Here is an 11,982-nt window from a genome sequence, read left to right as displayed (position 1 = left end):
CTCCGCCGTCCAACAACGACAAAAAGCCAATCGTGATGGCGACGCTACGAATCCGAACTTCGCTCCCGGCACACTTGTCTTGTTGTCCGTGCCTTCTACCACGCCTGGACTTTCGACAAAACTTCTCTCGCAGTCCCTATTGAAAAAATATGTATGAGAATTGTACGAGAACTTCTCTACGCTATTATTGCTCCGTAGACTCAACGATGTCGTACGTCACATGTGTACGAGAGGACATAGTCACTGAACGAGATCGTTCTCGTATGGGTACATTAAACGAGATTATTCTCGCATAGCTATGCTTGACGAGATAGTTCTCGCACGTCTATGCTCAACGATATCGTTCTCGTTTGTGTATGCTACATGAAAATATTCTCGTTCAGCTATGCAAAATGACACTATTCTTGTTTAGCTGCATTCTACAAGTGTTCTCATTTGTGTTGAATGAGTTCTTTTGTTCATGCAATATTTTTGGTGAAGTTCCACACAGTAACATCTACTGCCAACATTACAGCGAGTTAATTTCTATCAAGTGAGTCGGCCGATGTGCCAGCTCGGAGACAAAGAGGACACTTTTTAGGGCCCGCAATTAACACAAACCATCTTTATTTTGCATCCCGAAGCATGGTGGCCAGGTGCTTGTTCAGGTCCTTCAGCCTCCTTGCCTTTGTATCCACGGTGCTTGGCGTTTTTGAAACAAAGTGCTCGTATGCCTCTGCAAAAAAATGTAAACAAAGCAGCCGGCACTGTTAGATTCTAACAAGCCGTTGGAACTGACATGCACAATAGGTGGCTCCACTGCATAACTGAATGGGCTGGTTCTTGCATGATATTGAGTAAAGCGTGAAAATCTCACAGAGAAACAGGAAAAAGAAAACACGGAGGCTTATGAGTTTTTTACCTATGTAAATTGATATTTCAACATTAACCACAGCAGTTGAAAGCAAGTGCTCGTCCTCGCATTGTCTTGTTCCTGTCTCTGTTAAATGTTCGTGTTTTACAAACAATATAAATGGCTGCAGAATTCCAATACAAGACCACAGAAATAGTCTAATACTTTTCCACAAGTATTTTACATTAAATGAACAAGCATAACAAGCTCATGCAAGTGAATACACAGATAGCACAGCTCTTTGCTACCGCACTGCGGAATATGCAGACGGAAAACACTGCATAGATGCCAGTGCAGAATTGTTTACAGGAAAGATTAATGCACCTTTAATACCACTATAGAAACTAAATGATAGCTTTTGTTAGCGAGCTAGAGCACAGCACTAAATATACGCATACAGCTATGCATGCCCCTGATGTGTAGATGTGAACTGTCAGCCCATATGAGAGATCACCTCAATACAACCTGATCTTACCGACAGCCCATTATATTCGTGCAGAAAAAGCACTGTGTGATAGGCATTACTCCTTTAACTTCGAAACACTTTGCAATCCTTATGAAAACATAAGCTAGCAGGACAGGGTCTACTTACTTAGATATGCACCAAGTTTTTGTGGTGTCAACGCTGGCTTGGCCTCACCACCTTCCTTTAGCTTTCGCATACATATTTTGCTCGTAACACTCCTGTGGATTAATTCATGTGCCTGCCACAAGCATTGGGCAATCTCCCTGGCAAACGTGCTGTCCGTTTTGGCTTGGTTTACCCACATCCACTTGCTAGCACAAATAAATAACCCATTTGGATTGTGAACCTACGAAAGATGAAAATTGCAAGAGATTAGTTACTCAAATACAAAAATAGCATATGTGCTCTCAGAAAAAGTATCTTTTCCCGAAATAATGGATAAAAAAGGTAACAGTTATTAAGGGAAACTAGGTTGCCAGACACAGTGATGGCACTCAAGGATAAAACTAAGATATATGCAAAAGGTTCAAAGTTTACATCCTGGCTGTAGGAAAGCCCTAGTCAATGAAGCTTCACTGATAATGGGCCAGGGACAATTCTAGCTCAGAGGATTCACCACATTTAATCCCACAGTCAGCGACAAGCACCTTTTGTACGGGATATACTAGATTTTCTTTACATTTGAGAAGAAGTTTAGGGAAGCAGATGGGAACAGTAGAAAACCACAGTAAAACTTCTTGCATCCTTAAGGAGCTGCTTTGTCCGAGCTAGAAATCTTACCCTTGAGGCTGAAAAAAGTTCTTGCAGTAACCCAGTGAGCTCAAATTACACATGCGGTGAAAGAAGGGGTGTATACAGTAAAAGCTCATTCATTTAAATTTCCCAGGACTGGAACAAAATTCTGAATTAACGGAATGTTGAATTATTAAGGGTATGAAAATAAAAAACAAACGTTCACACAAACACACTTTTATACTGAATTAATCCAGAAATCCTGTTTCTATTTCACACATAAGCAGTATGGGAGCTGCAAATGTCAATTCGCGACTGATTATACTGCTCGTAGTGGCAAGGGCCTTGAGGAAGTACTCCTTTGCAGTGCAGTCATAGCACAAGACTTGGTCCCATCTTTATCAGAAACGTGCTATTCACTACCACGGGTCCATCCCGATAATTTTTTCACCATTGAGCTGGCTGTAACAGATTGTTCTACAAACTCAATGTAACTGGCTGATTGGATGGCAGCGTGCAGGCCACAGTACAATTATTGTCCTCGATAGCCATCATGTTTGTGAGACTGCGTGCATTGCACCAAGTCACAATGAAACTGCTACTTGCCACAGTTGACCGCTGCGAATGAGACCGTGGTCATGATCATCACAACTACAGAGTGCGACTATGCAGTTCTGAAAGGCGCCAGCCGCGGGGCGCGGCTGGCGACGTAGGCGCAGAGTAGGTCAATCGTGCGCGCCGGTAACCGAACGAACACGCCGAACAACCACCTCCGATCGCCACCCAGCATTCATAGTAGCCATGCCACGTGTCGCATTCGCAGTTGTGCGAGCAACATGCATTGCCGATTTATCTGTTCTTGCCCTTTCGCTTCTCACTTGATATTGCTGGGAAAGCAGTCAAACTGGATAGTTGTTAGACACTGGCGGTCATCTCCTTACCTTCCTTATGAATTGTGCGTTAAATGAGGCTTTTTTCTTGGTGAAAGAGTTCTAGTTTAAGGCCTAAAGAAGCTCCATGGCAGTTTGCATTTAAGGAGTGTAAGCATCCTCTGAAAACATGTACATGAGGAACACTGCAGAAAGAGCACTTTAAAAAAAGAACACGAGTGTATTTATCACCAAGGCCAACCCTTGTGTCTTCTTAAATATTTATCAAAAGTCAAACTCAAAACTGATACTAAGGTGCAAGGTGTCCATATTATATTACCTTGTGAAAGCACCGTGGTGCCTGGATATTGTGGGACCAACTCGGACGTGGAGATCAGCACTGATCAGCAACACTGCAGTCTGCTTACAGCTTTTCTGCAGGCCCAGCCACACCTGCATTAAAACAAGTGAGCTTGGTGTCACAAGAGTACTGTATTTACCCGCATAATGATCGCACTTTTTTGTAAAAAAATGGTCGCAAATTCAGATGTGTGATCATTACGCCGGTTAAATTTCCCGCAAAAAGAATTTTTTTATCCCGCGTTTGCTGCGGGATGGCAACAGGTCAACAAATAGGTGGCTGCCACTGAGTGTAGTGCGGAACACCAAAACAAAAATGGGGGCCGGCGCAGCAAGCTGAACACACCAAATGCGCCGAATGCGATTTTTTTTCTCGTGAGTATGCTACATGCATTGAAACAGTTTCTTCCGTATCCGGAATGAATAATATCATTAATATCAGTAAGTCTGTGGCAATAACGTAGCCATGTCCACTATGAGGGGGCGGAAACAGATGGGCGCGCTTAGCTGCCAGTGACGTAGAAAGACACGGCGGGCATGCTGCGGAAACTGCGGCATTTGTCTTCACTACTATCCTAATACAGCACGTTTCCGCTAAGGGTGGGCGAATATCTTAGCTGTGTTACAAGTGTTACAAGATTTGTTGCGTGCCCACGAGTGCAGATGAGAAGAATCGAAAGGTGCCTTTTTTGTTGTTCTTGACCACAACCATTACAAAGCCTACACATAATAAAGGCAATTTTGGTTGTAGCTTTTTTGTCATGGAAGTGCGGAAAGTGATGAAAGGAATGAAATCGGGCATCTGCTGAAGAATGTTTGGTGCGTGCAGACTGCTTGGTTTGTCTTGAAGAGTTGTTCGCGTAGCATTCGACAGATGGTAAGCGCGATCATTAATAGCTAGACTTGGCACATGACAGATCGCTGCGGCAAGTTCGAAGTGTGATCAACACAGGAAATAAAAAAAAATCGAATTTGGACGACAAAATTCAGGGCTGCGACCATTATGTGAGTAAATACGGTAAATATAGAAAGTGACACTGTGAACAAAGCAATACTTATTAGGTAAAAATAAGAATCAAATGCTGATATTTGCCCATAGAAAGCTTTAAGTAACAAAGCTTGCAAGATAAGAAAAATGCAATGTATTGGCCATCTGTACAAGAACATTAATCGAAGGTCCCTTCATTTTTTAGTCCCTTCTCCTCATGCATAGATGGCAGTCAAGTTAAGTAAACTGGGCCAGATTACCACAAGTGTAAGCAAAGGTGGTCACTTTGTGGGCCAATTATGATACCATAGCACGACACGCATCCCTACAGTCGTTTTAATGTGTTCTGTAATGCTAGCCATCTTGTAGGCCCTACAGTGTCAAAGCATCCATAACCCTAACAGCGTTACCCAGTAGGGATAACCAATAAGTGTGCACAGCAGCACAACTCAGCATATCTATCAGGAGGCTTTCGTTACACTTTTACAACTCTCCTCCTATGGCTTCATCCCAATTTTTGTCAATACAAGCTTGAAGCATCTGCACAAGCTGAATGCACCAGGGCACCATAAGAAATACCACATCTTTCTACCCAATTCCATGTTGAATATAAGACTGGCAAGTTCACTATCATGTGTAGAACAAACCAAATTGTTCTGGAATCAAGTAATCTTCCACTACGTGTGAAAAAAAAGCACGCAAGAAAGAGTACGTAGAGCACAGGGGTGTTGATGGATATTAAATACCACTGTCGTGCAGTAGACACTACGTCTGCAAAACAGGCCAATGTATAAATGACTGGATTTGCAACCATGTTAACTGAATGCTCAGGTCATTTCGTGGTCACTTGGTAGTGCAAAGCTCACTTGCATTATTTTGTTTGAAAACTGTGCAACCGTGGCAATGTATAAGGACCATAGTGCTGGCGAAATTCGTTAAGATTTCCTTATATGTGTGACAGGGAATCTGCAAGTTGGCTCCACCTCCAGTGGACTATCAGATAGCAAGACTGCTTATTTATCATTGTAAAACAAGCGTCACAGTAGCCATGCCATGTGTCCTTTTCGCGGTTGTGTGAGCAACATGCATTTTCGATTTATCTGTTCTTGCCCTTCCACCTCTCGCTTTATAGTGCTGTGCAAGCAGTAAAACTGGATGGTTGTTAGACTTATGTCCTGTCACTTCCTCACCTTTCTTATGAATTGTGCATTAAATAAGGCTTTTCTTTTGGTGAAAGAGAGCTACTTTAAGGCATAAACAAGTTCCATGGCGGTTTGCATTTAAGCATCTTCTGAAAACATGTACATGAGGAACACTGCAAGAAGAACGCTTTAAAAAAGAACACGAGTGTATTTATCACCAAGGCCAACCCTTGTGTCTTAGCATATTTCTCAAAACTGATACTGAGGTGCAAGGTGTCTATATCATATTACCTTGTCAATGAAGCAAAGCACAGTGGCGCCTGGACGTTCTGAGGCCAACTCAGACGTAGAGATCAGCACAAGCACTGATCAGCAACACAGTAGTGTGCTTACACTCTTTCTGCAGGCCCAGCCACATCTGCATTAAAACAAGTGAGCTTATTCTCACAAGAGTATAATATAAAAAGTGACACTATGAACAAAGTAATTCTTATTAGGTATAAATAGGAATGAAATGCTGATATTCGCCCATAGAAAGCTTTGAGTTAACAAAGCCTGCAAGATAAGAAAAGTGCAATGTATGAGCCATCTGTGCAAAAACATTAATCGAAGGTCCCTTTTTTTCGCTTCTGTCCTCCTCGTGCATAGATGGCAGACAGGTTAAGTAAACTGGACCAGACTGCCCTGTAGGGTAAGCAAAGGTGGTCACTTCTTCGGGGAGCAGCCTATAGGCTGCTTCTTGAAAGAGTATTAGAAAATGCGAATAATGCATGTATGCATTATTCACAAGAGGCCTTGTTTCTCTGAGAATGCCACAGCCAATCACATATTTCAAATTGACCATTTTAAAATGCATGCAAAGTACAGCATGGCTTTGAGGGTACCCCAGACTACTGAAATTCACATCAGCCAAGTTCAGCAGACAACACCATAATTAAGCCTCTAGAAGTTGTGCATTTTACTGCAAGTTAACAGAATAATGAGGAAGAGAAGGTGAGGGAGATGGTGCCACTATAGCATAGTTCAAGCTCTATCCCACATCATGTGCAGAAGGGCAAAGAATGCCCAGCTTTCGGTTATACTCGCACCTGTGACCACTGCACCATGTTGACTGAAATGCGTAACAAGCAGTTTGTGATACCACGTTATTACATCCTGCAACTGACGTGACATCAGAGATCAGCTTCAAGCTTGACGCTATGCTATACTAGGGACAGATAATGAACCGGCTACATTAAAATCTAAAGCAAAAGTGTTGAACATTGTTTGCCAAACCTGCCAGCCTCTGCACTTCATATTTTGCAAAAATTCTAGACAGAAATCTTGTGTTGGAAAGACAGCATGCACTTTCCTAAAGCTTTCTCTCAGCGCCCACATTTTTCTATGCATACATTATTAACCACTATTTACCTTGACACGCTGTACACAAACAGCACACTTGGAAAAGCAGAAACTAATCGGGAAAGTTGGCAGGTACCAAATACACGAATAGAACCTAGAACACATAAATGGCTGTGACCGTTTTGTACGTACCTTGTCAAAGCAGGCAGATCAGATGCTTTGTCGTGCTGTTCTGGCTGCATAGTGCCGCAGTCTCCTTTGTGGTGCAGAGATGCCTCCGTCTCAGGAAATTGTGACATCCCTAAACAATAAATGTTCAGCTTATTGTAATCACTGCTGAATCTGCAAACTTGTGATTTAACAACATCGCGTCAAATTGTGGAAAGCTCTCGTACAGCGAGCTACAAGAAGCTGCATCCGCTTAGACAAATAAATATTTCATTCTTACATCACAGGCGGTTATTAAACGTGTCAAAGGCACGAAAACAAACAGAACACTAAACACAAGAAATACAGGTTGTCTTGGCGACAATCTATAAGCATCAAAGTTTGCATACAAGCTAAAATCTTCTCACGAGTCAGATCATTTGGATGCCGTCGCGCGTTGACGTTAGCTGTGAAAACATTTGCACAACACATCAACGTACGATTTCTTGCTGAGGAATTACGTACAGAAGCAGTGACATTCCCTGCTTGAATTTTTGTGCCCGTTCAGACCAAGCGATGCCCCGGCGCTAGCATACTTCATAACAAAAAGAAAATAAACAATAGATGAAGCTCTTAACAACATCAATCTCGGGGTAATTTTCGTGAAACGTTTTCCTAAATGTGCACTACGATATCGAACGAACATTAGGGAATCACTGTCACTGTTTTTGTAGCTGTACTAATCATCTTCTGCTGCGCATGACAAGGTACACTACATGAACCATAAGAATGCGCTAGGCGCCGGACTTACCTTCTGAGGCGAGCGCTCCTTCGTGTCCGTTCACGCCGCATCGACTGCACCAACAGTCCGTCCAGCGTAGTGTTGAATTGCGGTGAACTACAGCACGCGATAGCACAACTATCAACACATTCTTCCGTGCACTGTGAGCCGATGCGGGAGCGGCGAGAGTACAACACTTCTCATGAGCCGGGCACAAAGGAAGCGCGTGTGGACCGCACTACGATAATCAACAACGGCGCACCGCAAGAAACATACAGCGAGCTAATAGCATTGCACAGGACCCAGGGCTTAGTGATCGTTAATTCACACAAAAAAGGAGCACATGTTCTCTACGCACCGCGTAAATATGATCAAACGATCAGTACCACATCGACCGCCCGTGACCACCGGGCCGCCGCAACAACGTTTATAGATCCTCTTTAAGTACCCCAACTCCTAGCCTATGCGCACCATTTAGCCCGCTACCGTTCACGCCACCGCAGCGCTGCCATCGACCTCCGCGCCGAGCGTCCAAGCATCGTCTGCTATAGCCTGGCACGGTTATAGGTGCTTGTCGCGGCACTCGGCATTTACATGGTGCTCGCTGAATAAAGCAGCCGTTATTTCTTTCTGTTGTTGTTTAAGCTGAAGTATAATATTTTACAGACACCATACATGGGGGTGCAGGTCCGAAGAAAGGAATGAGATGAAAAAAAAGTGGGCCTACAAACCAAAGTGCGCACGCAATGTTAACGCTCGGTGACCCACACTTCGCCGGTACTGGCGTCTCCGTGAGCGCAAAACTTGAACCGGACGCAAAAGACCTCGACCGCCAGCCACGTGCACGAGGACAGTGACAAGGCACACGCAGTGAGAAAATAAAATCGGCTACAGCACAAGAAGCGCAAACACCCGCAACTAACCTGCACATGTCAGCAGAGCAGCACCGCTCACTTGGTGCAGAGCTCGACCGCAGCGCCCTCACAGTCCCAGGAACAAGTCGCGCCTTGCTCGAAAGGAAGAGTCGTGCAACTGAGAAAGTAATTATAGGTCTCGGTCCGAAATGAGGGGAAATGACGTCTTTTGTTTACTTCGCCGTCTGTGGTTCCGGTAACCGTGATCGCATCGGTAGCGTGGGTAGTACAGGCGTATTATTTCAATGTTCTTGCGTGTTTTAGGCGACCTTTTTCAACAACTTTGGTGACATTGCTTTCAACAGCGAGGACAACCTGTGGAGCAGCCCTATCAACCGGACAGGGCCGTAAAATCTGTTTGAAGTTCGCAGCACATCGTCGTTTGGTTTGTGAATGTTAGAAAGTGTTCGTGATTCTCAGCGGCGTAATCGACGACAGATTTGGCGTCGAGTGGTGTACACTTTGTTCAGGCTTGTTGTGCGCCGTTCTACGGATGTGTACTGTGGTGTTGTTTGTGCTTCGGGAAATGGTGCCACGCCGGCGGGATTTGCTTTCTTGTAAGGCGAGTGCTTTCGGAAACTGCTCGCCTTTTGTGCTTGTGTGTGTGCGTGTGCGCGCACGCGCGCGCTTCTGATATGCGTCGAACGCGTAGGAACGTCCGTACAGTCTTTCGTGAGCGCTTTCGGAAACTGCTCGCATTCTGTCTGTGTGCGCGCGCTTGACATTCGTCGTTATTGCGATTTGCAAAGGTGTTTTTCATTTGGTGACTGCGTCCGCGAATGTCAGGATGTGATACACGTTCGTCATTTAAAGACCCTGCTTCAGTGTAGGGTCACTTACATTTTGGTTGCTTGGAGGTCAGCTTTCAACACATGGCAAGGCATTGCAGTGCGCTTAACCATCATTGGCACACGAACTGCTTTGTCATTTCTCCTTTAAATTTAAATTCAGTTTTGTGTAGTATGTAGGCAGATAATGGTCACCAAGTTGCGACGCTCATCTCGTTTTTTGCCACTGCTGTGCACATATGAGGATTTTTTACTAGGTCAAGCTCTCTTAGCAAGTTGTGAACACTTAGTGCAAATAATTTTTCACAGCAGTAACTGTGATCATGACCACAATTGATCACATGACATTTTTAGGGATTGTTATTGTTATTACCACATTTTCTTATTTATTTGTGACAAAGTGCGATGGATTTTGACTGCTATTTTGGCTATCTGTTCACCAACCTATTACACTGTTTTGTGGTTGTGCTTTTTATTTTTATATGTGGGCATGCATGGCCAATCTCATGCCTACCTTCTACAATTTGACATAAACAGGCACTAACATGCTCTTAGCAGATTTGTATTTGACAGTATTGTGGTTGACGCACTTGGCTATTAGGAAAATATGCAGGTTCAAGTTCGCCCATTACTACCTCTGACTGATATCTCTGATGCAAAGCAATATTATTAGGATGTGACAAAGTGCATGCATAATTTGTCACTGATCAAACTGCCTGCAATAAACTTTGCCAACTCGTCCTTGTTTGAAGTGTTTCCAATGTGCTATAATCGCATTGCCAGATTATTTTATTGCGTGCACAAACATATAGCATTTTATTATGAAACTTTGATGGTACCCGACTCCTATATTGCAATAAAATCTTAGGCAGATCTACTCTGAACAACGGATTCATTCTCTGATGATAGCTTTCGACAATATCATGGTGCTATCCAGTGCCTTTTGGCTGGTCGAGGAATGCGTCATGCAAAGGCAGTATTATCGCCATAAGTGTTCATCCGAGAATATGTCCCCAAGTGAAAATCATTGCATCAAAAGTACCGACAGCAGCTTTGATGGGGATGTATATGTGTTTGTTGCATTAAATTCCAGAAGTTGAACTCTGAACATCTTATTTACTCTGTAGTTTATGCTGGTATATATGTGTCACAATGGTTCAATGTGATCATGCAGCACATTGATCACGCTCTTGCATGTACTACAAACAACTAATCATAAATCTCACTGTCATTAATGAGCTTTTGTATGCACTACGACTTGAGTACACACACTTTGTATGCAATTCATAGTCATCCACAAAGATCAAGTTGCTCATACGACTACAGTGCGTACACCTCACACACGTCATACATAATCTCGTCAGGTCTACGCAACTCATCGCACACATGTCATACAAGCTCTACGCATTCTTATCGCAGATCGCATAAATCTCGTGCACTTCGTAAAAGTCTGCGTAGCACATCATACAGATCTCGCTCATTTTCTACGAGAGTTCGTTCAATATGCATTTCATATCGTTCATTTCTCGTCAAATCTGTGCGACATGCATACATCTCGTTCAATTTCTCGTCAAATCTGTACGACATGCATACATCTCGTTCAATTTCTCATACAAATTTTTCAATAGGGGTATGATGGACCATACCGCATCGTCGAAAGCACCTCTCCGGTCAACTATATCATAGAGCCGCTTACACCGACATCTGACAGGCGCCGCCGTGGACGGAATGTTGTTCACGTTCGCCGCCTGTGCAGTGAAGAGGAGGAAGAAGAAGACGGCTCTTGTGCTGCTGTGCGCGCCATCAGCGTTCGTGGACTGCCGCTGGAACTAGACTGTGCCTAGTGACTCGTAATAAATCCACATATTACATTTGATGGAGGTGCGGGGTACTGGGTCAGATAGATGACGCCCTCGACTCCTTACAAGGTGCGGAGTACTTCTCATCTTTGGATCTTCGCTCCGGCTATTGGCAAGTGCCGATGGCAGAAGATGACTGTGAGAAGACAGCTTTCATCACGCCCGACGGCTTGTACGAATTTACCGTAATGCCATTCGGACTCTGCAACGCGCCCGCTACTTCCGAGCGTATGATGGACACCATCCTTCGTAACTACAATTGGAAAACATGTCTCTGCTACCTTCGCGATATCGTGGTGTTTTCGCCAGATTTCCCGACGCACTTTGTTCGCTTGCGTGAGATCCTGACCTGCCTCACCTCTGCTGTCCTCCAACTCAACATCAAAAAGTGCCGTCATGCTGCCCGCAAGTTAACAATACTGGGACATGTTGTATCGAAGGATGGTGTACTTCCTGACCCAGCCAAGCTTCGCGCGGTCGCAGAGTTACCGATGCCCACTACTCTTAAGGCACTCCGCAGCGTTATAGGGCTCTGCTCTTGCTTTCGGCGTTTTGTGCGCAATTTCGCAACTGTCATCGCACCACTAACCAATTTGCTTACCGCTACCAACGGCATCTCCGCGTGGTCAACTTCCTGTGATGACGCCTTCAAGCAACTACGTCGACTACTGACTTTGCCACCGATTCTTCGACACTACGATCC

The 11,982-nt window shown here is 44.2% G+C and overlaps 1 long non-coding RNA gene across 2 annotated transcripts; it reads right to left on the bottom strand.

Moving 5' to 3' along the window:
• Positions 1-589: 589 nt before the first annotated feature.
• On the bottom strand, positions 590-11,049 carry LOC126539747 (uncharacterized). Of its 2 annotated transcripts, none has more exons than XR_011892953.1 (6): positions 7,463-11,049; positions 6,983-7,091; positions 5,741-5,867; positions 3,300-3,412; positions 1,485-1,704; positions 590-715 (listed from the first exon to the last, which is right to left on the bottom strand). It is a non-coding gene; the product is annotated as an uncharacterized lncRNA (long non-coding RNA). The 2 variants fall into 2 exon arrangements; XR_008614338.2 differs by having other exon boundaries at positions 7,749-11,049.
• Positions 11,050-11,982: the final 933 nt, after the last annotated feature.

This window comes from Dermacentor andersoni, chromosome 2 (genome assembly GCF_023375885.2).
Source record: "Dermacentor andersoni chromosome 2, qqDerAnde1_hic_scaffold, whole genome shotgun sequence".
Classification (NCBI taxonomy): domain Eukaryota; kingdom Metazoa; phylum Arthropoda; class Arachnida; order Ixodida; family Ixodidae; genus Dermacentor; species Dermacentor andersoni.
This window is presented reverse-complemented; position numbering and strand designations above follow the sequence as displayed.